The sequence below is a fragment of the Ornithorhynchus anatinus genome, chromosome X5 (assembly GCF_004115215.2).
Source record: "Ornithorhynchus anatinus isolate Pmale09 chromosome X5, mOrnAna1.pri.v4, whole genome shotgun sequence".
Lineage (NCBI taxonomy): Eukaryota > Metazoa > Chordata > Mammalia > Monotremata > Ornithorhynchidae > Ornithorhynchus > Ornithorhynchus anatinus.
In genome coordinates this window covers 62,454,127-62,478,911 of record NC_041753.1, presented here as the reverse complement: position 1 = coordinate 62,478,911, position 24,785 = coordinate 62,454,127, and the positions used below count along the sequence as shown (strand labels likewise).

At 45.4% G+C, this 24,785-nt stretch overlaps 1 long non-coding RNA gene across 1 annotated transcript; it reads left to right on the top strand.

The window, feature by feature from the left end:
• Positions 1 to 424: 424 nt before the first annotated feature.
• Positions 425 to 24,785, top strand: LOC120638150. The gene is made up of 2 exons (XR_005659656.1): positions 425 to 502; positions 24,670 to 24,785. It is a non-coding gene; the product is annotated as an uncharacterized LOC120638150 (long non-coding RNA).

The window sequence follows — 24,785 nt, the reverse complement described above, 5'->3', positions numbered from 1 at the left end:
AGCAGTAAATACACAGCCAGCCCATCTCAAGCTGATACATATGCAAATTGTACAATAGTTTCTGCTATGTTAGTTTGTAAAAGATATCTGCTGTCAATAAAATGTGTGAAATGTGATTTTGTTCTCCTTCATTCATGTAGTGTCTGACCTGTTTGTTTAAATGGCCAGGTGTCAGTTTAGACATCTACTTAGTTGACTTTCCATTCTTAGATTCAGTTCCCCTTTCATCAGCCCGTGAAATCCTTCTTACACATTTCTGCTTTTCAATATCAAAGTATAGAGCTGGAAGGAAACTCTAGGGATCACCAGCTCCACCCCCCCCCCCCCAGGTGAATGACCAGACCATTTAGGATAGGTGGTTGCCTATTATTTTTTTTAAAGATCTCCAGGTGTGGTGACTTCACAATCGTTCTAGTCAAGACGTTCTTCCGTTGGTTCCCTGAGCCTCTCTCAGGCTGCAAGTGAGTCCATTGCCTCTTGTTGTGGACACAGAATACTACTGGTGGGTATTGTCTTTATACATATCTTTCAGAGGTTTGAAGGCCATTATTCAGGCCCATTAGGTTTCTCTCACTCAGATTAACCAAACCCATTTCCTTTAACCTCCTTTCAAGGGTGCTGGTCTTTGTGTCAGTTTCAATCACCACCTTTCATGCCTCTGAATATGGTTATTTCAATTTGGCCGATTTCTGACCCTAAATTCTCAGCTCTTCTTTGAGATCCTGATTTTCCTCATTGGGTCTCACCATCCTTTAGTGAATAGGTCCCAAAGGGCTTGGCAGGGGAAATCAAACATATTATGGTATCTGTGACTAAAGTTTTGTGGCTCCCAGATAGTCAAATTAGGAAGCAAGGGGTATACATGTTAACTTAATCTTTGAAATGATGAACATACAATATGTGGAGGTGTATTATGAATATTTAATTTAAGGTCAAGATAGTAATAGTTTTTATTTATTAAGAGCTTACTGTGTGCAAAGCACTGTACTAAGTACTGGGAAAGAATACAAGGGTGAGAATGAGGGTTGACCCTTAAGGGGCTCACATTCATTCATTCAATAGTATTTATTGAGTGCTTACTATGTGCAGAGCACTGTACTAAGCGCTTGGAATGTACAAATCGGTAACAGATAGAGACAGTCCCTGCCCTTTGACGGGCTTACAGTCTAATTGGGGGAGGCAGACAGACAAGAACAATAGCAATAAACTAAGTGGGGAAAGGGAATGGGCAAGGGGCAGGAGTAAGGAGAAAACAAAACAATAAAAACACAAAATCAACATAAAAGATGAGGAAAGGGATAGATACAAAATAAAGGTTAGTCATTTATATTTTCTTCATTTTTTTCTTTTAGCAAAACATCAATTTAATTGGAAGTGAGTTACCCCATTGGTACAATGATCTGACAATCAGTCAACAGTATTATAATAATTATGGTACTTGTTAAGCACTTACTATGTGCCAAGCACTGTTCTAAGCTCTGCGGTAAATAGAAGGTAACCAGGATGTCCTCCGTGGGGCTCACAGTCTCAATCCCCATTTTATAGATGAGGTAACTGAAGCACAGATACGGTCAGTGACTTACCCAAGGTCACACAGTAGATAAGTGGTGGATCTGGGATTGGAACCCATGACCTCTGACTCCCAAGCCCCTGCTCTTGCACTAGGCCAGGCTGCTCCTGCTTTATTAAGTGCTTGGGAGAGTACACTGGAAGGAAAAAATGGGATTCTTGCCCTCAAGAAGCTAATGGGGGAAACAGACACAAAGTAATTTACAGGTAGGAGAAAAAAGAGAATGGAAAGGTAAATAGATAAATAAGTGCTTAAATAATGGAATAAGTAAATTGTGCATTAAAAAGTGCTATAGGTGGCTGAGAGTGATTAAGTGCTGAAGTGATAGTTGGGAGGATAAAATATGGAAGATGGAGATAATAATTATGATATCTGTTAAACACCTACTATGCGCCAGGCACTGTACTAAGCACTGGAGCTTAGTGCTAATCGGGCTGGACACAGTCCCTGTCCCACTAGGACTCACAGTCTCAATCCCCATTTTACAGATGAGACAACTGAGGCACAGAGAAGTGAAGTGACTTGCCCAAGGTCACACAGCAGACAAGTGGCGGGGCCAGGATTAGGAGTCGGGATTAGAAGTTAACAGAAGGAAGTTCCAGGCAGCAAGAAAGGCTGGAGCAAGGGGTCAGAGGCAGGGGAATTCATTCAATAGTATTTATTGAGCGCTTACTATGTGCAGAGCACTGTACTAAGCGCTTGGGATGAACAAGTCGGCAACAGATAGAGACAGTCCCTGCCGTTTGACGGGCTTACAGTCTAATCGGGGGAGACGGACAGACAAGAACGATGGCGATAAATAGAGTCAAGGGGAAGAACATCTCGTAAAAACAATGGCAACTAAATAGAATCGAGGCGATGTACAATTCATTAACAAAATAAATAGGGTAACGAAAATATATACAGTTGAGCGGACGAGTACAGTGCTGTGGGGATGGGAAGGGAGAGGTGGAGGAGCAGAGGGAAAAGGGGAAAATGAGGGTTTAGCTGCGGAGAGGTAAAGGGGGGATGGCAGAGGGAGAAGAGGAGCTCAGTCTGGGAACGCCTCTTGGAGGAGGTGATTTTTAAGTAGGGCTTTGAAGAGGGAAAGAGAATCAGTTTGGCGGAGGTGAGGAGGGAGGGCGTTCCAGGACCGCGGGAGGACGTGACCCAGGGGTCGACGGCGGGATAGGCGAGACCGAGGGACGGTGAGGAGGTGGGCGGCGGAGGAGCGGAGCGTGCGGGGTGGGCGGTAGAAAGAGAGAAGGGAGGAGAGGTAGGAAGGGGCAAGGTGATGGAGAGCCTTGAAGCCTAGAGTGAGGAGTTTTTGTTTGGAGCGGAGGTCGATAGGCAACCACTGGAGTTGTTTAAGAAGGGGAGTGACATGCCCAGATCGTTTCTGCAGGAAGATGAGCCGGGCAGCGGAGGGAAGAATAGACCGGAGCGGGGCGAGAGAGGAGGAAGGGAGGTCAGAGAGAAGGCTGACACAGTAGTCTAGCCGGGATATAACGAGAGCCCGTAACAGTAAGGTAGCCGTCTGGGTGGAGAGGAAAGGGCGGATCTTGGCGATATTGTAGAGGTGAAACCGGCAGGTCTTGGTAACGGATAGGATGTGTGGGGTGAACGAGAGAGACGAGTCAAGGATGACACCGAGATTGCGGGCCTGAGAGACGGGAAGGATGGTCGTGCCATCCACGGTGATAGAGAAGTCTGGGAGAGGACCGGGTTTGGGAAGGAAGATGAGGAGCTCAGTCTTGCTCATGTTGAGTTTTAGGTGGCGGGCCGACATCCAGGTGGAGACGTCCTGGAGGCAGGATGAGATGTGAGCCTGAAGGGAGGGGGAGAGGACAGGGGCGGAGATGTAGATCTGCGTGTCATCTGCATAGAGATGGTAGTCAAAGCCGTGAGAGCGAATGAGTTCACCGAGGGAGTGAGTGTAAATGGAGAACAGAAGAGGGCCAAGAACTGACCCTTGGGTCAGAAGAGGGATAGTGCGGAAGCGGCAACGGGGCGAGAGGAGGAAGCCGACGCCTCCTCCCTTACTGGTGAGTCTGGGGGAATGGGAGAAGGAGAGGCCTCCGCTGGAGAGAGCGGCGGCGGAGACCGTGTCTTCGGGAGAGAGCCATGTTTCCGAAAGGGTGAGGAGGAGGAGAGAGCGAGAGAGGAAAAGGTCATGGATGAAAGGTAGCTTACCTGTAATAGAGCGGGGGTTCCAGAGGCCACACCTGAAAGTAGCTGTGGGTGCAAGGGGGGGAGGGGGGGAAGGGCGGGGGGAGGGGAGGGTTTGGATGGGAAGGAGGTGGCGGGGCCCTGGACGGGGAGAGGGGGATGAGGGGTAGCGGTGGGACAAGAGGACTGGGATGGGTCGCCCGGGGCGGGGGCGGGAGAGGGGAATCAAGTGCAAGGACCAGTGAGAAGGTAAGCTGGGGAGGAACAAAGAGTGTGATCTGGGTTGTAAGAGAAGACTGTTGATAAGTAAGCAGGAGCGAGGTAATGGAGTGATTTAAAGTTCCTGGTCAAGTTTGCTTGATGTTGAGAAGCTGCTGATCACACTCTAGTTGTTCTGTTACACCCTCTAGACTGTAGGAGCTCACAGTCTGAAGAGAGGACACCAAGTTCTGAGATCCCAACAGTGTTTAATGGTTTCTTAATTTGGTTACAGTGAAAGCCATTCCAGTTCAAGCTATCTTTATCTTGGTCCCATACTTTCCCCGCCCCCACAGGGCCCTCTGTTCTTCCCTGTAGATGTTCTGGGGCTCACGGTCCTCTGGTTCTTTCCTCTCTCTGGGCATCCCAAGTTCCACTCTCACCCTCTCCAAATTCTTCAGAAGCAGGGTCTCTCAGGGTTCTTTCTCCCCCTCCAGGGCAGGAGCCTCACTCCTCCAGAGTCCGAGCTTCTCTTCTGGATGCCGAAGCTCAAGGGTTCTCCCGGGATCGTCTCCGATCCCACCCTGTACTGTGTTGTCCATCCAGCGTCATAGCACGAGCTTTACCTGTGTCCTGCTGATTCAGGCACACGTATCCCCACCATTCACCTCCGACATGGATAAGGGACTTTTCCACAAACTACCTGGCCTCCCTACTTCCTCCCCAATCATTTCCTCTGATTGACTGGTCTAAATATTTGCATTTCTCTCAAGGAGGGGTTCCACGGAGTAACTCTCCTGGTTTCCTCTTCTTCCTCCTAAATCCGGGGGTCAGTGGAGCTGGCTGTCACACCCTCACCCCTGGAAACTCCACTCAGCCTCCCTCCTGGCATCCCAAGTTCTCCACCTGGCTAGCACCTTCCTCCTATAAAAGGGAGCCTAGAGCTGACAGCAGAATAAATCCCATCAGATTAAATGATGGTTTTGTGATGGTCAATTACATTTGTAAGCAAAAGATGCATCAACCAATCAATCTTCTTTGAGCATCTTCCAGTTGAAGTAAGAATTCTAATAGGTTATTCTAATTTCCTTCTTGCTGCTCTCACCACATTTAATTATCAGGACTAGAATTACAACTAAAGCTAGGCTTCTGCTCAGCTTCTGTCCCATCCAGTGTGTTGCTTAATTTTCACACCCTTCAGTGAAGTCATAATGCTAATCTGTGACAGTATAATTGCTTCCAAAACCACACAGCAATATTGCCCAGTAAATATGGCTTTACTGAATGAGCCAGGTTATCTGCAGAGGAAGTCAGATCAAGGTCACATACCCACTGCTATGCATTGCGCCTTCCTGCGGCGATCACGCTTTACTTCACTCCCTTCCTCCATTCCATGGCCCTCTCCTGCCCACCTCCCTGCAATTACATTTCCTTGGTCATTTTCTTTTTCTGGCGCCCACAACCAGAGACAAGAGGCAGAGAGGGGCAAAGAGAAGATGATACTGATGGCTGTGAGGAATTGCGGTCTCACCTCACCCACAGTTGCAGAAAGAATCTAAAAAGTAAATTGACCCAGGAAATTATTTTTGTAATTTATGAGATCTTTTCCCTATCTCAAAGAACAGTGAAATGTTTCTATTCTGGATACTGTGAAGGAAATGTGTCTCAGACAGGGTGGCCCAGTGTATTGTGCACAGGTATGGGGTTTGAGAGATTTGGTTTCCATTCCGGTTCCACTATTGGCAGATCTTGACCAAATCATAGACCTATGTGCTTCTGTTCAATAAATTGGAATATGTTTACAGACTCCAGCAATTAAAATCTACTACAAAGATATAGTTCACTCTGTCCTGCCATACTATACACTTTAGCTAAAATGTTGTTAGGGAATGAGGGAACATTCAGGCAAATGTTCATGCAAATTTGTGTTCTGTTTTCAGTAGTCAAACTGCACAGCAATCTAGGAAATTCTAGTTACTGTTTGATGCATTCCCAGCCTGATTTTCACTCCAACCAAATGGTGTAGCTATTATAATGGAACATGATTCTCCCCGAGACTGCTAAGTTGGGCTTGTGAAGACAATGGAGACTTTCCAAGATATTGCTTAGAAAATAGGCAATGTCTTCCTGAATCAGACCAGTGGCCCACCCAGTCTATAATTCTGTCTTCAACAGAGATCATGAAAGATGCTTCCCTATGTTAGCTGTTTGGCCGAAGAAGCAGTGTGGCCTAGTGGGAAGAACATGAGCTGAGAGTCAGAGGACATGCATTCTAATCCTGGCTCTGCCATTTGTCAGCTGTGTGACTGTGGGCAAGTCACTTAACTTCTCTGTGCTTCAGTTACCTCATCTGTAAAATGGGGAATAACTGTGAGCCTCACTTGGGACAACCTGATCACCCTGTATCTACCCCAGTGCTTAGAACAGTGCTCTGCACATAGTAAGCGCTTAACAAAGCATGGCATGGGCTTTGGAGTCAGGGCTCATGAGTTCGAATCCCAGCTCTGCCACTTGTCGCCTGTGTGACTGTGGGCAAGTCACTTAACTTCTCTGTGCCTCAGTTCCCTCATTTGTAAAAATGGGGATTAAGTCTGTGAGCCCCACGTGGGACAACCTGATTCCCCTATGTCTACCCCAGCGCTTAGAACAGTGCTTGGCACATAGTAAGCGCTTAACAAATACCAACATTATTAACAAATGCCAACATTATTATTATTATTATTGTTATTATATTATATGTGTTGGCAGTCCTGCAGGAATGGGACTATTTGTGGTGGATGCCAGCACCATGTGAAATACTGACCAAATGAAAATCTCCGATGATGATTCATTTAAGAAAAATACACTTGCTAGCAGTAGATATGACTTTATTCTGGAAGGAAATGCTTCTCAGATCAGAATGACATTTTCATAACTATACATTACAAAAGGCTAATTAACTGTAGATAAGACCTAGAAATGGATTTAAATCGAAATTATGGTCATCATCCAAAATTACTCCACATGAAATAAACAGAAAACAGTCTTTAAGTTACAAAGTTTAAAAACCTGGATAAAAGGTTAAATCTGACTTTCATGAAACTGCTACAGACTTGGGGCCAGACTTCAAGGAAGGCAAATTATTTGAGTTTCAAGCTAAATAAAAGCACCTGTAAATTCCCGACTCAGGCAATGAAAGAAGGGTCTACCAGATAAAGTGTCTTTGTTTTTCCAAGGCAGTAACTATAAATCCTATTAGGATGTTACTTTTAATTAAAATTTCCATTTACTTTTTTCATTAATGTAATGATATATTAATTAGTTCCTACCACTTTTCTATCACTAGAAACAAACAAATCTAGGAAAAAAAAATGAATAGGAGAAAGAAATCCAAATTAGAAAAGGAGTACTACTTCAGCCAGCAAAAAGATACCCAATTAGGTTTGAGGTTTGAATTTCTCAACCCCAAAATTTCTCTGTTCCCTGTCAGAAGGACATGGGTTCTAATCCTGACTCCACCATTTGTCTGCTGTGTAACCTTGGGCAAATCACTTCACTTCTCTGTGCCTCAGTTATCTCTTCTGTAAAAAGGAGATTAAGACTGTAAGCCCCATTTGGGACAGGGAATGTATCCAACATGAATTGCTGGTATCTACCCCAGCACTTAGTACAGTACCTGGCACATAATAAGCACTTAAATGACATTAAAAAAAATCAATCCTATTTATTGCGTGCTTATTTTGTGCAGAGCACTGTACTAAGTGTTTGAGTACAGACATAAGTGAGTAGGTAACACAGTATGAAGGGTAAATAGGTAGGGAAATGAGGGGTTAGTTTGGGAAGGCCTCTTGGAGGAGATGTGAGTTTAGTAGGACTTTGAAGGCGGGGAAGAGTGATCATCTGATGGACATGAAGGAGGAGGGAATTCCAGGCCAGAGGGAGGATGTGGGGAAGAGGTCAATGGTGAGACAGATGAGATCTAGGTACAACGAGCAGGTTGGCAGTGGAGGAGTGAACTGTGCAGGCTGAACTGTAGTGGGAGAAAAAGTGGGGTAATATAAGAAGGGGAGAACTGACTGAGTACCTTAAAGCCAAAAGTAAGGAGTTTCTATTTGACGTGGAGATGGATGGACAACCCTGGGCGGTTCTTGAGGATTGGGGAGCCATGGATTGAACATCATTTTTTTTTTTAATGATCCAACCAGCTGAGTGAAGTGTGAACTGGAGAGGGGAGAAACAGGAAACAGGGTGGTCAGCAAGGAGGCTGATACAATAATCAAAGCTGGATATAAGTGGTTGGATCAGTATAGTAGCAGTTTGGGAGAAAAGGGCAGATTTTAGTGATGTTGTGAAGGTAGAACAGACAGAATTTGATGGCATTGAATATGTGGGTTGAAAGAGAGAGGAGTCAAGGATAATGTCAAGGTTACAGACTTGTGAGACAGGCATGATGGTGGTGCTATCTACATTGTTGGGAAACTCACAAGGAGGAAAGGGTTTGGGTGGGAAGATAAGCAGTTCTATTTCGTAGTTGTTAAGTTTGAGGCAGAAGTGGGGCATACAAGAAGAGACATCCTGAAAGCACACCAGAAGAGATGTCCTGAAGGCAGGAGGAAATGTGAGACTGCAGAGGAGGAGAGAGGTCAGGGCTGGAGAAATAGATTTGGGAATCATCTGCATAGAGGTAGTGGCCGAAGCTGTGGGAGACAATGAGTTCTTCAATGGGGTGGGTGTATATTGAGAAAAGAAAGGGGACCCAGAACTGAACCTTGAGGGATTCCCACAGTTAGAGGGTGGGAGGCAGAGGGGGAGTTTGTGAAAGGCAATTAGAAGAAGCAGCCAGAGAAATAGGAGGAAAACCAGGAGAAGACAGTGACAGTTAAGCCAAGATTAGATAATGTTTCAAGGAGAAGAGGGTCGTCCACAGTGTCAAAAGCAGCTGAGAGGTTGAGGTGGATTAGGATCGAGTAGAGGCCGTTGGATTTGGCAAAGTAGTTGTCGCTGGTGCCTTTTACAGTGTCCATGTAGTGGAGGGGGCAGAAACCATACTGGGCGGTAAATGAGAGAATTGGAGGAGTGGAAGTGAAGGCAGTGGGTGCAGGCAACTCACTTGAGGAGCGTGGAAATCAACAACAGAAGGTAGATGGGGTAATCAAACACTTATTCAAGAGTTTGACTTATTCTTGACAAAAGGCGGATTATAATCTAAGAGAGGATCCTCAGAAGGTTGCAGTATTTCCAAATATGGCAGGGGGAAAAGTTATCCCATTATTATCTAATACGAGTTTCAAAGCTCTCATTTAATTCTCTCCGTCCTACTTTTCCACTCTGTTATCCCACTATACCCCAGCTCACACTCTTTGTTCCTCTGAAACTAAACTATTCATGGGTTTGTTCTCGTCTCTCCTGCTGCCAACCTCTCCCTCACATCCATCCCCTATCTGGAACTCCCTCCCCCTTCAAATTCCTTCCGAAATTATATCTCCTCCAGGAGGCTTTCTCTGAGTAATCGCTAATCCTCCCACTTTGTTTCTCCCAACTGCCAGCTTGCCCTTTCCGCGCCACCTAAACACTTGAATTACCACAGCCCCCGTAGCACTTATATTCATATCTATATACTCTGTTACCGATCAATCGACGGTATTTATTGAGTGCTTCCTGTCTGCAGAGCACTGAACTAAGCACTTGCTGGAGAAGCAGCGTGGCTCAGTGGAAAGAGCACGGGCTTAGGAGTCAGAGGTCATGGGTTCTAATCCCGGCTCGGCCACCTGTCAGCTGTGTGACTTTGGGCAAGTCACTTCACTTCTCGTTGCCTCAGTTACCCCATCTGTAAAACGGGGATGAAGACCGTGAGCCTCATGTGGGACAACCTGATTACCTTGTATCTACCCCAGCGCTTAGAACAGTGCTCGGCACATAGTAAGCGCTTAACGAATGCCAACATTATTATTACCATACAATAGACATGATCCCCGCCCACAAAAAGTTTATAATCTACCACCACCTCCAACTGTCTGTTTAGAAGACTTAGCAGACTCGTTCCCTGCCCAGAGTGATCTTGCAGTCTAGAGACTGTAAACTCCTGGTGAGTAGGGATGGTGTCCACCAACTCTATTGTATTGTGTTCTCCCAAGTGCTTAGTACCTTAAAACCGGTGGTGAGAAGTTTCTATTTGATGTGGAGATGGATGGGCAACCCCTTAGGACCGTGCTGTGCACATAAACACACAGTAAACACCAATGATGCATTAACGGATTGGGCTTTCATTTCGTGCATGAATCCAATGGAGAACGTAGTGCTGTCCATGCTGTTTTCTACAAAACCACTAGGGGGCACCCAAATTGTGGGCCCGACAGCCTTGGAAGAGCCCAAAGAGACTGCTGCGGGTCCCTGCCCACTGACTCGACCTCTCCAGATGGCTCCAAACCTCAGCCGTCCACACACAGACCGTCCTACAAAGCGAGATTGTCCCGGTTGCTACTATCGAAGCCACTGCGAGGTTGTGAGCATACCATAGATTCTAATCCCAATTCTGCCACTTGTCTGCTGTGTGACCTTGGGAAAGTCACTTCACTTCTCTGTGCTTCAGTTACCTCAGCCATAAAATGGGGATTAAGACTGTGAGCCCCATTTGGGCCATGGACTGTGTCCAACCTGATTATCTTGTATCTACCCCACTGAACTAATAATAAGTTACAGGGCCTGGCACATAGCAAGCACTTAACAAATACCATAAAAAAATTTGCATCAAGGACACCTCTCTCCTTAAAGCACCCTTTGGTAGTAGGGATAGTAATAGTGATGTTTATGAAATGCTTTCTGAATGCAGAGCAATGCAGTCTGCCTTTGGTTTCTGACTGCCATTTATGGACCCTGGCATTTCATGAAAGAGGTCGTGATGGTGTTCCATGGAAAGCCAAGGAGGAATGTCAACAGAACTGCGGCCTAAAAAGCACCAGACTTTCAGGTTAAACAAGGCAATCTAATCTGTATAATATTCCTTGTCATCCATTTAGTGTCCAACTTCACTGATCACCTCCAGGTTTTTGCACTCCATCATTATATATACCCATTCCTTAATTTCCTGCACAATTCTAAACCACGGGAAGTTGGACAAACCTAAAATATCAAAAGACTCAGGATAAATTCATGGACAAGGGATCACGGTTTCAGCTATCCCACTTAACATATCTAATATTCCCTCTGAGTATCCAACCTGGACCTATATGTCTCTATATTATCCTTCTCGCACTTCTAACATCCCTGCGTGTTGAGCACTAAACTAAATGCTTGGGAGAATACAGTAGAATTAGTGGGCAACTTTATTGCTTTCTCAGACAAATACAGGCCGTAATCAGACTTAGGACACAACTGATTTCTGAAAACTGCTTCTTAAATCGAAATGTTATGAGCTAGAACCAGTTTTCTCAGAGGAACAATGTTATAAATGAGGGATTGGTTCCTGAACTAAAGTCAGATACTCTTTTTACCAAAATTGCCCAGAATGATTACATTCTCAGTCAGATTCAGATTGGTTCCACAATAGGACAGTCACCTTTGACTTCATCAGAAGAAGAATGGCTCTTTCAACCAACCCTCGCTGGGGACTTCACTGGCCGATCAAGTAACCTACCCATCACCACTCCCCTCCCCAGGCTCTCCTGTTCAATTCCTTCCCCTCCCTTTTTAAACTTTCTCCCTATACCCCTTATTGTGACTTTTAAAATTGGATCCCCATTTTCCCCCAGTTCCCAAGTGCCCCTCCCCCACAGCCCATGCCCCTAAATCAACCCCACCCACCTCAGTGCCTCTAACCCTGCCTTGTCCACACATTCTCTTGGTGTCCATGAAAGCCCACTCTCCTCTCTTGCTGGTAGGGCCGGTCACTTCCCCAGCTGCAGCCCCTAGCCCCCCAGGACCACCACAGGAGTGGAGTCTGGCCAGATCTGCCAGAGTGGATGAAGCATCCTGGGAAGGGACCATTGCTGTATTTCCCCTCTCCCATTCTACACAAGTCTGGCCCAGTCCCAACAACGATGGTAGTCCCAGAGCTGCAAGTGTGGAAGGTGGGGAGGACAGTGATGGTTGCTCAATCAATCAATCAATGATACTTATTGAGCACTTACCGTGTGCAAAGCACTGAACTTGGCACTTGGGAGAGTACATTACGATAAAGTTGATAGACCTGATTGCTGCCCACAAAGAGCTTACAGTCTCAGAGACATCCTCCGCAACTCCAGTGCGCCTGATCTGGCCTGAGGGCCATGGCTGTGGTGATCCTGGTAGGGGAAGGGGCCAGCCCAACTGTGAAACCAGTGCTTACTGTACTGTATATCTATTTTTTTTAATTCAAAAAGCAACACTGTTGGGAAAAGATGGGTTGGGGGCCATAATGGATCCACAGAGACGGAGGGAATATCTGGGACATGGTTAGGACACAGGGGAGCATTGAGGAAATGAAATTGGGGGGCAGAAAGTTTAAAGACGTATGGGGGACTTGAGCCTGAGAGACCAGGAAGTCCAGTGCTTAGAACAGTATATACCACATAGTAAGCGCTTAACAAATACCATCGTTATTATTATTATTATTGGATGGAGAAGAGGGAGATGAGATTACCTGATTGTGGGCAGAGTCATTAGGGAAGGTCAACATGCCCACTGAAGTTCAACAAGGTAGATGGGAAACAGCGCTCGTGCCATAAATGAGGCTAGTGTTGTAAAAACATGTTGTAAAACTGAAACAGGGTGCCAGTTTAGAAATGACGTGAGTGCTGTTTGTGGTAACTTGAAACACTGTAAGTCGAGGACTGTCTGTATTGAAATAAAAGGTGTTTCTAATGTGCTTAAGGTTTTAGGGCAGAACCATGTCTGCAATTTCATATTTTTGGATGGTAGGAGTATTATTAAGGCTGCCTAAAAGTGCAAACTCAGACACTATAGTGAGTAGGTTTAATCAATTAATGGTATTTTTTGAGGATGTACCTTGGACAGAGCACTGAACTAAGCCCTTGGGAAAGTATAATACATTATAGTTGATTCATTCATTCATTCAATAGTATTTATTGAGCGCTTACTATGTGCAGAGCACTGTACTAAGCGCTTGGAATGTATAATTCGGCAACAGATAGAGACAACCCCTACCCAATGACGGGCTCACAGTCTAAATGGGGGAGACAGACAGCAAAGCAAACCAGGACAAAACAAAACAAGTCAACATCATCAAGATAAATAGAATCATGGAGCTATACACCTCATTAACAAAATAAATAGGGTAATAAATAATATATACAAATAAGCACAGTGCTGAGGGGAGGGGAAGGGGGAAGAGCAGAGGGTGGGAGGGAGAAGGGGAGGAGGAACAGAGGGAAAGGGGGGGCTTAGTCTGGGAAGGCCTCCTGGAGGAGGTGAGCTCTCAGTAAGGCTTTGAAGAGGGGAAGAGAGTTAGTTTGGCGGAAGTGAGGAGGGAGGACATTCCAGGACAGTGGTAGGACGTGGGCCAGGTGTCAACAGCGGGAGTGGCACGAACGGGGGACCGTGAGCGGCAGAGGAGCAGAATGCACGGGGTGGGCGGTAGAAAGAGAGAAGGGAGGAGAGGTAGAAGGGGGCAAGGAAATGGAGAGCTTTGAAGCCAAGAGTGAGGAGTTTTTGTTTCGTGCGGAGCCTGATAGGCAACCACTGGAGGTTTTTGAGGAGGGGAGTAAGACGCCCAGAGCATTTTTGAAGGAAGATGATCCGGGCAGCGGAATGAAGAATAGACTGGAGTGGGGAGAGACAGGACGAAGGGAGATCAGAGAGGAGGCTGACGCAATAATCCAGTTGGGATATTATGAGAGCTTGTACCAGCACGATAGCCCTTTGGATGGAGAGGAAAGGGCGGATCTTGGCGATATTGTGAAGGTGAGACCAGCAGGCGTTGGTGATGGATTGGATGTGTAGGGTGAATGAGAGAGCGGAGTCAAGGACGACACCAAGGTTGTGGGCCTGTGAGACAGGAAGGATGGTAGTGCCATCCACAGTGACAGGGAAGACAGGGAGAGGACAGAGTTTGGGAGGGAAGATAAGGAGCTGTTTTAGACATGTAGACACGATACCTTCTCACAAGGGGCTTACAGTCTACAGAGACCTTCCTCATGATGTGGGGAGGGATTTCTCCTTCCCCCACTTAATCTGCACAGGGCTCTGAGCTCCATCCTTGAGCAGGATACACCTCTTGCCTCTAGCAGTGTCCAATGCTGTCTAGAGATAGAGCCACGCACAGGGAGTCTGCCAGCAATCTTGCTCTTTCCCAGCTGCCTCCTTAATGGATTTTTAAGTGCCCCACCTGCCTGCCCCTATAGGGCACACAGCCAGAGAGCACAAGGTCTGGGGTCTTCAAAGCCCCCATTCTCCAGCTCTCCCATTAGGCTAATCAGTTTCGGGTAGTCAGGCAGGCAGTCACTCGTATTTATTGAGCGCATACTGTGTGTAGAGCACTGTACTAAGTATTTGGGAGAGTACAAAGTAACAATATAACAGACACGTTCCTGGCAGTCCCTGGTCCCACATGGGGCTCAAAATCGTAGAGGTAGGCAGACCATGGATCTTCTCCCCATTTGACAGACATGGAAGCTGAGAAACAACTTGGTTAATTGTGACCAAGGTGTCACATTACGACAGGCCAGTAGTAAGGCTGGATTGAGACTCAGGAAGGGTTTGGCAGACTGTGAGACACATGCAGCAGCACTTTCTGGAAGTGCCACAAGAGTCCTGAATCTTTTAGCCTGTCTAGTGGTCCTGCCCCCGTGGAGGCGGAGACTTTATTTGCCATAGGAAACATGTCTACTAACTCTGTTGTACTCTCTCAAGTGCTTCATCCAGTGCTCTGCACACATTAAGCACTTAATAAATACCATTGATTGATTGACTGATTAAAATAATGGATATATCCTACAATATTGAATATGGTATTCCAGATAGGCAGTGAACCACACATCGGTTCTTATGTACCAAAAGGTGCATTTGTAACCTTTTGTTTGGACTACCTACAGTCCAAGTGAGCCCTTGACTTCCTGCTTCATCCCGCCTCAGTCATACATCAGCTTGGATACACGCTAGACCTAATCATCTTGAAGCACTGCTGCCTCCCCTCCAATCTCACCAATTCTGACTTATCACTTTCTGACCAAACCTTCTAACCGTCCATCTTACCCACACACCGTAGTCCTCAAATTTGACCCTCACCCCCACCATACCCTAAACCCAATCAACCTTTCCCAAGTCGTTTTACCCTTCCTGGAATCTCTGCCAGCTCTCCCATCCCTAGCTGCAAAAGTACACACCCTCAACTCTGCCCTCTCCTCCATTCTTGCTTGCTTCTCTCCCCTCCACCACTCCTTTCATTGCTCTCAGTCCATCAGTCAATCCATAATATTTATTGAGTGCTTACTGTGTGCAGAGCTTGGGAGAGTAACAATAAACAGTAACAATAAACAGGCACATTCCCTGCCCACACGTACCCAATCGCCAATCTTAGATTATCCACCACAGTCCACTCCCACGGTCTACTTCCTGTGCTCCTGCTGAATGCAAATGGTGGAAATCCAGGCTCTGGGATGATTTATGCCAATTACGAATTCACTTTATCTTGATATCTCAGCTCTTTTCTACTCGGCAACTCTAATATGCCTCTCATATTGACTTCCATGCCCCCACCCTCTCCAACTCTTTCAAATCGTCAACTCCCTCCTGAAGACCCCATTCCTCCCATCACCTCCTTGCCTAGCCCCTGATGACCTTGCCAACTTCATTGGTAAAATTTTTAAAAATCAGGTGTTAACTCCCCAAGATTGCTCAGTCACTCCTCCCCCCCCTCCATTCCACAGCCAGCTTTTCATCTTTCTCCTGCTTCCCTGATGTTTTATCAAATCTACCTCCTCTTCCTGACCCTATCCCCTCCCTCCTCCTAAAATTGCTTGCTCAGTAAATCCAATAGTGTTTATCGAGTGCTTATTCTGTGCAGAGCACTGTACCAAGCTCTTGGGAGAGTATGCTAGAGCTAGTAGACATGATTCCTGCTTTCAAGCAGCTTACTTCCCCTACCGCACTGCTATTTTCTACCTCTCACTCTCTGTTGGCCCCTTCCCCTCTGCCTTCAAACATGCTCAAATATTCCTCCATACTAAAAAAGCCCTCAAACCCATAGAGTCCTGCAGATATCATCCCATGTCCCTGCTTCCACTCATATCCAAACTCCTGGAACTGGTTTTATGCACCCACTCCCTTCATTTTTTCTGCTCTCTTCTCGACCCAATGCAATCTGGCTTTCCACCCTTTCACGCCTCTGAGATTAGTCTAAAGTCATGATGACCTTCTTGTAGCCAAGTCCTTCCTGAGCCTCCTCGATGTCTCAGCTGCCTTTGACACTGGAGCACTCCCTCTTCCTTAAAACCCTTTCAGGCCTCAGTTTTGGCAGAGTGGTATCATTCTGGGTTTTTCTTCTACCGCTTTGCTTTCTCATTTTTGTTTGCTGACCCCTCATCTGTTTTCCATTCTCTTACTGAGGGTGTTTCTGAATGGTTATTCATCTATTCTTGTGAGTCTACACTCTATCTGAAAAGGAGCTCATCAGTTCCCTGAAAAAAACAGTGTGGCCTAGTGGAAAGCTCACAGGCCTACCTAGAGTCAGAGGACCTGGATTCTAAGCCCAGCTCTGTCAGTGGTCTACTGTGTGTAGCCTTGGGCAAGTCACTTCACTTCTCTGTGCCTCAGTTCCCTCAACTGCAAAATGGGGATTCAATTACTTGTTCTCCCTCCTATGTAGACTGTGAGCCCCATGTGGGACCTGGTTCTTGTATATCCCCCAGTGATTAGTATGATGCTAGGCATATAGTAAACACTTAATAGTTATTATTATTATTATCATCTCACACTGCTTCAGCTACTACCTCATTGCAGATGACTCCCAAATCTACCTATCCAGCCCGATCTCTCATCCAATCGTCAATCCCACATCTCCACTTTCTTCCAGGATAGCTCCCGCTAGATGTTCTGCCAGCACTGACTGAAACTCAGTATGTGTAAACAGAACTGTTCAGTTTCCCCTTAAATCCACTCCATGTTGATAACACCTCCACCAGACTGTTACATCAGCTTCCTCACTGGTCTCCCACACTCTAGCCTCCCTGCACGCAATCTATGCTGTGTGCTGTTGCACACGTCATCTTCTTGTAATGTCCCGCAGCTCACATCTCTCCTCTCCTCGATACCCTCTACTGACTTTCCGTATTCTCCTACTCAAACCAAAATGTCTCACCCTCCACTTCTTTGAGACTGTGAGCCTCCCCCAAGGGCCAGGGACCAAGTCTCGCCTCTGACCTCTCTGCCACGTCCTGCCGGGAACACCCTCCCTCCCCCAGTATCAGACAGATAATTGCTCTCCCCAACTTCAAGACCTAATTGAAGGAACATCTCCTCCAAGAAGTCTTCCTGACTAAGCCCTCTGCTCCTCTTCTGCATCACCCTGACTTGCTCTCTTCATTCATTCTCTCTCCCATTCCCACAGCACATGTATGTATATATCTGTGATTTATTTATTTATATATTTATTCATATATTTATTTATTTATTTACGTTACTGTTTGTCCTCTCCATCTAGACTGTGAGCTCGTTTTAGGCAGGGAATGTGCCTGTTTGTTGTTGTGATGTACTCTCCCAAGTACTTAGTACAATGCTTTGCACACAGTAAGCGATCAATAAATAAGATTAAATGAATGAATGTCTAATTCCCACCTCTGTATTCTCTCCCAGTGCTTAGTAGAGTGCTCTGCTAGCTCCTTCTGGGCAGAGATCATGTCTGCCAACTCTGTTGTATTGCATTTTTCCAAGTACTTAATACAGTGATCTGCACACATAAGTGCTCAACAAATACCACTGATTGATGAATAAATATTATTATTACTACTTCAAAACTCTCAACCAACTCACACTATTTTACTTATTCATTCATTACTCACACCATCATACTGTCTCCACTGATTATTGCCCAGTTCTCCCTCTTCACACCCCTCAAACTAGCCTTCTAACTGTACCTCGCTCGCACCTCTCCCACCTTCAGTCCCTCATCTGTGCTCTTCCTCCGGCCTATTCTCCTTCCCTCTGTACATCCGACAGAACATATTTAGTGCCCTCCTAAAATCCCATCTAATCCAATTAATTTTTTTATTGGCATCACTTAAGCACTTACTACGTTTCAAGCGCTGGAGTAGGTGCAAGCTAATCAAGTTGGATACTGTCCATGTCCCACATGGGGTTCACAATCTTAATCCCCATTTAACAGATGAGGTAACTGAGGCACAGAGAAGTGAAGTGACTTGCCCGAGGTCACACAGCAGACAAGTGGCAGAACCTGGAATTCCCAGCACTCCAAGTCATACAAAGTCACCAGCTTATCCCAAGACTTAGGTACTTATATTAATACCCATCCTGAGCTCTTTTGTATATATGCTATTCAATTTTACTGTTACTGTTACTTCCTTCGATCATTCTCTTTGTAAATATTTTTAGGTCTGTCTCTCCTATTAGTGTGTTAACTCCTTCTGAGCAGGAAATGTGTCACTTGATTGTTTTGAACTTCTCGGTCACTTAGTAGAGTGAAATGCCCCTAGTGAGTAACCAATAAATATTATTACTATTACTGAAGGATTGGGACCTCAAAATGATAATAATGGTGGCATTTGCTAAGTCCTTACTAAGTGCCAAACACTGTACTAAGTACTGGAGGTTAGATACAAAATGAAACATCCCAGTTATAATAGCTGTTCCCATAAGATAGCGAAGCATCTGAGTTAAAAATAGCTATTCCTATAAGATAGGAGCACTAGAAAGTGAAGTCATTTTGGAAAACATTGATAATAAAGGAGTCATTGTACCTGAAGCTACCGTTTTGTACTCTCTACACTGTAAGCTTGCTGTGGGCAGGGAACATGTCTACCAACTCTGTTATATTGTACTCTCCCAACTGCTTAGTACAGTGCCCCGCACAGTGAGTGCTCAATAAATATGATTGCTTTGGAAATAAAATTGAGAATTGTGTTTAAAAAAACCCTTAAATGTATACGTATGTGTGTGTATATATATATGCAGAGAGAGAGAGAGAGAGAGAGAAGCAACGTGGCTCAGTGGAAAGAGCACAGGCTTGGGAGTCAGAGGTCATGAGTTCTAATCCCGACTCTGCCACTTGTCAGCTGTGTGGCTGTGGGCAAGTCACTTAACTTCTCTGTGCCTCAGAGTGTGAGCCTCATGTGGGACAACCTGATTGCCCTGTATCTACCCCAGTGCTTAGAACAGTGCTCTGCACATAGTAAGCACTTAACAAATACCAACATTATTATTATATATATATCTTAGGGAAAAGGCAAAGGAGATACTTGGCTCTGAAGATATTAAACCTAGGGGTGGAACAGATGGGTCAGATGTGCACCTGCTTCAATCAGTCAATTAATCAATCGTATTTAGTGAGGACTTACTGTGCATAGAGCCCTATACTAAGTGCTTGGGAGAGTCCAATACAACAGAGTTAGTGGACGCATTCCATGCCCACAAGCAGTAAACAGTCTAGAAATGGAGAGTCAGCTGGTCAGTCAGTCGTATTTATTGAGCACTTACTGTGGGTGGAGCACTGTACTAAGTGCTTGGAAGAGGACAACAATACCAATAAACAGGCACAATGCCTGCTCACTACAAGTCTAGAGGGTTGAATTTAGAGTCAGACTCTGACTGTGATGACACTGCTTCACAGTCTGAATCAGAAAGGAGGTGCTGGGGGACAGCTAAACTGTGCTCCTTTACTGCAGATTTACTGGCATTCTTCTCCCCAAAAAGACAGAGAGCCGAGTTTACTGTTTGCACCCACATTTACATATTGTCAAATAGAAATAAGATTAATAATAATAATGATGGTATTTGTTAAGCTCTTACTATGTGTCAAAACACTGCTCTAAGCACTGGGGATGATACAAGCTAATCAGGTTGGACACAGTCCCTGTCTTGCATTGGGCTCCCAGTCTTAATCCCCATTTTACAGATGAGGTAACTGAAGCACAGAGAAGTTAAGTAGCTTGCCCAAGGTCATGAAGCAGAAAAGTGGTGGAGGTGAGATTAGAACCCAGGGCCTTCTGACTTCCAGGCCCATGCTCCATCCACTAGGCCATGCTGCTTCCCCAGATTATACCCACCAAAGAGACCCTTCTGATTGTGTCTGGGCAAGATCGCGAGCAATAGCAGTTCTCCTAGAACCTAGCTTGGCAATTTTACCCTAGAGCTCGAGAAAGAAAAAAAAAATTAAAAATGGGTGAAAAAATGATTATACTTTTTGAAAAAGCCAGACTTAGTTTTCTTCTTTGGAGGCAGCTAACTTGCCGCATCACTCTATATGAGCATCACAATATGTCATGGGGGCATAGAAGGTAAGGGAGAAGTTTTCCAGGCCTCTTCACCTCTGCATCCCTTGCTAAACCATCAGTAAAGCTCTAGGAAATATGCTCCACTCATCCTACTGCTTTGCCCTTTAAAAATCTACATGGAGGAGGAATGATTTTGGAGCACATTTTCCATTTTGGTCTACTGCAGAAAGCCTATTTAAAGGCATATAATGGTCCAGAGCCCTCTGGAGCCAAGTAGACATCAACCTTGAGCTGAAATCTTAAACTCTCACTGGGAATGAATTTTACTCTCCACTCTAGTTAGGAGCTCTAGGTCCTAGGGAAGCAGCGTGGCTCAGTGGAAAGAGCCTGGGCTTCGGAGTCAGAGGTCATGGGTTCGACTCCCGGCTCTGCCACTTGTCAACTGTGTGACTGTGGGCAAGTCACTTCACTTCTCTGTGCCTCAGTTACCTCATCTGTAAAATGGGGATTAACTGTGAGCCTCACGTGGGACAATCTGATTACCCTGTATCTACCCCAGCGCTTAGAACAGTGCTCTGCACATAGTAAGCATTTAACAAATACCAACATTATTATTAGGTCCTGAGTCCCCATGCGCTGAGGAGGGAGGCAGAGATGGGGAGGTGGGGGTAATCTTTGGAGTTGTTCTTCAGCAAACATCAAGTAGGAGCAGCTTAATATATAGGATGAGAACCAGCCTGGCCTAGTGGACAGAGCGCAGGCCTAGGAGTCAGGAGATCTGGTTAAAATCCCTGCTCCGCCACTTGCCTGCTGTGTGACCTTGGGCAAGTCACTTAACTTTACCATAAAATGGGGATTAAATACCCGTTCTGCTTCCTACTTAGACCGTGTGTCCCATGAGGGACAGGGAGTGTGTATGACCTGATAATCTTGTAGCAACCCCTCTGCTTAGTACAAAGCTTAGCATAATGTAGGCGCTTAACAAATATCACCACTAATTCCAATTTGGATGCTTTAAGAGAAGTGGATAGAGGAAGAAAGCACGAAAAAAGGAGAACACAAGATACACATATATAAGGTTAAATATCGTTGCTCCAAACCAAAGAAAAAGAACGTCTGCTGGATGGATTCCTTTTGCTTTGTCAGTGACATAATGACATAGGGGCATAATGGCACAACACACGACTAGGTTCAGCTGAGTCAGTTCTGTGGCCTGTCCCTCTCTAAAACCAAGCTCTTCCAGAGGAGATTGGATTGACAAGTTGAGAAACGTCGGCAGTGCCGAAGGTTTGGGTGGCTTAGCAGCAAGGCTTACCCCGTCTCTGCTCGATTCCTATTCGATACAGCAGGAAAGACTTGTGAAAGTGGCTCTAAGAAATGAGGCTCAAATAGTTCTTGAACAGCAAATTGTTCTTTAAAGGACAGCATTTTTAGGAGTCAAGGAGTCAGCCCCAGGTGGCTGCGATAATACCATGAAAGTGTAGAATATACAGCCTGACTTTTCTGTTTTTTCAGTGTGTACAATAACACAGTGGTGATTTTTAATCCCGCCTCTTTAAGTTTGGGAGTTTTGATTTACAAGTGACAATTCTCCGTAGGCTTCTGTACAGTACTTGAATATATTCCTATATATATCTAATAGGGCTGGAAACATGGTATGTATACTTCATGGAACATGCGAAAACTCCATAAAAATATATATTTGGACTCCAGAAAGCAGGGAAACAACTGGTTGCAGTTTCCTTGGGAACACACAACCAGAGCTATGAACTTTAAATGGGGGGAGGCTTGAGGCAAAAGGGAATGAATTTGCCAAGCTCAAAATATGTGAATGAGGCTGGAGATAGTTTACTGAACACAACGCCCAGCCAGAGTCCTCCTTCATCCCCAAGGGCTACGGAAATCAATCAATCAGTGGCATTTATTGAGCACTTACTATCTGAAGAGCACTGTACTAAGCTCTTGGGAGAGTACAACACAAGGGAGTTAGCAGACACGTTCCCTGCCCATAACAAGCTGACAGTCTGGAGGATGAGCTTACAGTGTAGAGAGGAGTTTACAATCCAGAGAAAGCTAGGCAGAGGTGACTTCACTACCACAAAAGGAAAAGTTAGCAACCAAACTGTGTAATCAAGATAAATTGAAACAGCACTAGCAAGGCTAATTCACTCTTTGGAAACTTAGGGACCACTAGGTGCAAGCACTTGGTAATTGGACTGTGCATTCTCATTCTTAGGATTTCTAGGAATATCATTTTAGAGAGGTGCCTTTCTCCAAGGCTTCCGCACATCAGGACAAGGCCCAAGCATCTTCATGCCTAAGACACCCCCTGATTTTTTGCCCCATCTCTGCAGCCAGACCAACACAAAATAAATATCTGTGGCATTTGTTAAGTATGTATTATGTGCCGAGCATTGGGATAGATACAGGAAAATCAGATTGGATTCATTCCTTGTCCCCCACAGGGCTGACAGCCTTACTGAGAGGTAATAGTAATAATAATCATGATATTAAGCGCTTACTATGTGCGAAGTATTGTTCTAAGCACTGGAGTAGATGCAGAGTCCCACGTGAGTCCCACGTGAGGCTCACAGTCTTAATCTCCATTTTTACAGATGAGGTACCCGAGGCACAAAGAAGTAAAGTGGCTTGCCCAAGGTCACACAGCAGACAAGAGGCAGAGCTGAGATTAAAACCCATGTCCTCTGACTCCCAAGTCAGTGCTCTTTCCACTAAGCCACACTGCTTCTCTAATAATGATAATAATAATGATGGCATTTGTTAAGTGCTTACTATGTGCCAAGCACTGTTCTAAGCGCTGGGGTAGATACAAGGTAATGAAGTTGTCCCACATGGGGCTCACAGTTTTAATCCCCATTTATATAGATGAAGAAACTGAGACACAGAGAAATTAAATGACTTGCCCTAGGTCACACAACAGGCAAGTGGTGGAGCTGAAATTAGAATCCAGGTCTGCTGACCCTCACTCCCGTGCTTTTTCCACTAGGCCATACTGTTTCTAAGGATCCTAACAGTATCCTGTGTCCCGTCCCTTCCACCCAGTGTTTTACTTAAAGTGTCATTGCTCATTTGAATGCTTGGTATGTTCAGTGCCAAAAAAGTGCAGTGCTTAACAGCAGTGGATGCTTGTGTTCCTGCTAGCCCTGGGGCATCTCCCCCATCAGAGCCTCAAGGAAGTGCCTTCCTCCCATCCTATCACAGCAGCAGCGCTGGCAAGGCTTTTTATTCCACTGGATGGCAAGTTTGTCATTCCTCATACTTGCCCTACTGTCTTGGAGAAGCTGATGGCAGGATACTCACATATGTACACACACCCTGCCTAACAGATGATACATAAATACCCAGCTTTTCTATACTATCTCTTAGACAGCGAGCCCCATGTGGGACAGGGACTGGGTTTGACCAAAATGTATTCTATCTACACCAGCACTTGGCACATAGTAAGTGCTTAACAAATATCACAATTTTTATGATTGCTGTTATCCCCTCTCCCCTTCCACAACCTCTTCCACTTCTTGATTCTATTTAGTTGCCATTGTTTTTACGAGATGTTCTTCCCCTTGACGCTGTTTAGTGCCATTGTTCTTGTCTGTCCGTCTCCCCCGATTAGACCGTAAGCCCGTCAAATGGCAGGGACTGTCTCTATCTGTTGCCGACTTGTTCATCCCAAGCGCTTAGTACAGTGCTCTGCACATAGTAAGCGCTCAATAAATACTATTGAATGACTGAATGAATCCCAGAGGCATATTAAATGCATAAAATTTCCCGTTCTTCCTGTCATGGTTATTTGGAGTGAAAATGGGAGTCGTAATCAAAGAAATGCAAATTCTATTCGGACCTACCGGCCTACAGGACATTTTCTTACCATGATCCGATGTTTATTAAGAGGATTTTTTTTTTTGGTGAACTCATGTTGAAGTTAAACCTGTGTTTTGCTGGTCATGGTCTCTGGGCGTGGGTGGCCAACTCCTTTCTCTGGCACCGGGGTCCCGGCCACAATGGCAACATCAAGAAAGTCGGTGTGAGTTCTGATTTGCAGGAGAGTACCCTGCTCAGCTGACATCCAAAGCGATGAACTGCACCAGTTTTGGGGAACTGGCTCTTGAATTCTCCTGGATAAAATGTGGTTGTCTCCCTGGCTGGAAAGATGCCAGCTTGCTCAAGGGGATAATTGACCACAAATCAGCCTGATTGACAGTTTTTCCTCATTGCCAGGAAATGCCAACTCTGCCAACATAACCCCTGGAGGAGTGCCTGCTCCAGGCAGAGTGAAACTGATGAAGACTCACCCGACCACCAACCTAACCAGTTCATTGCTCGACATCCCCAGGAATTCTTGTGTGATGTTTTATTATTGATTCTTTTTCTTTCTAGGTTCAAAGAAAATGAAGATGTTTTTCCTGAATTTTCCCCCTGCTCGCTGAGCCTTTTACTATTGCCCCTCAGAGCTGGTATCGACTCAGGAACAGAATAAACAGACTGAAACAACA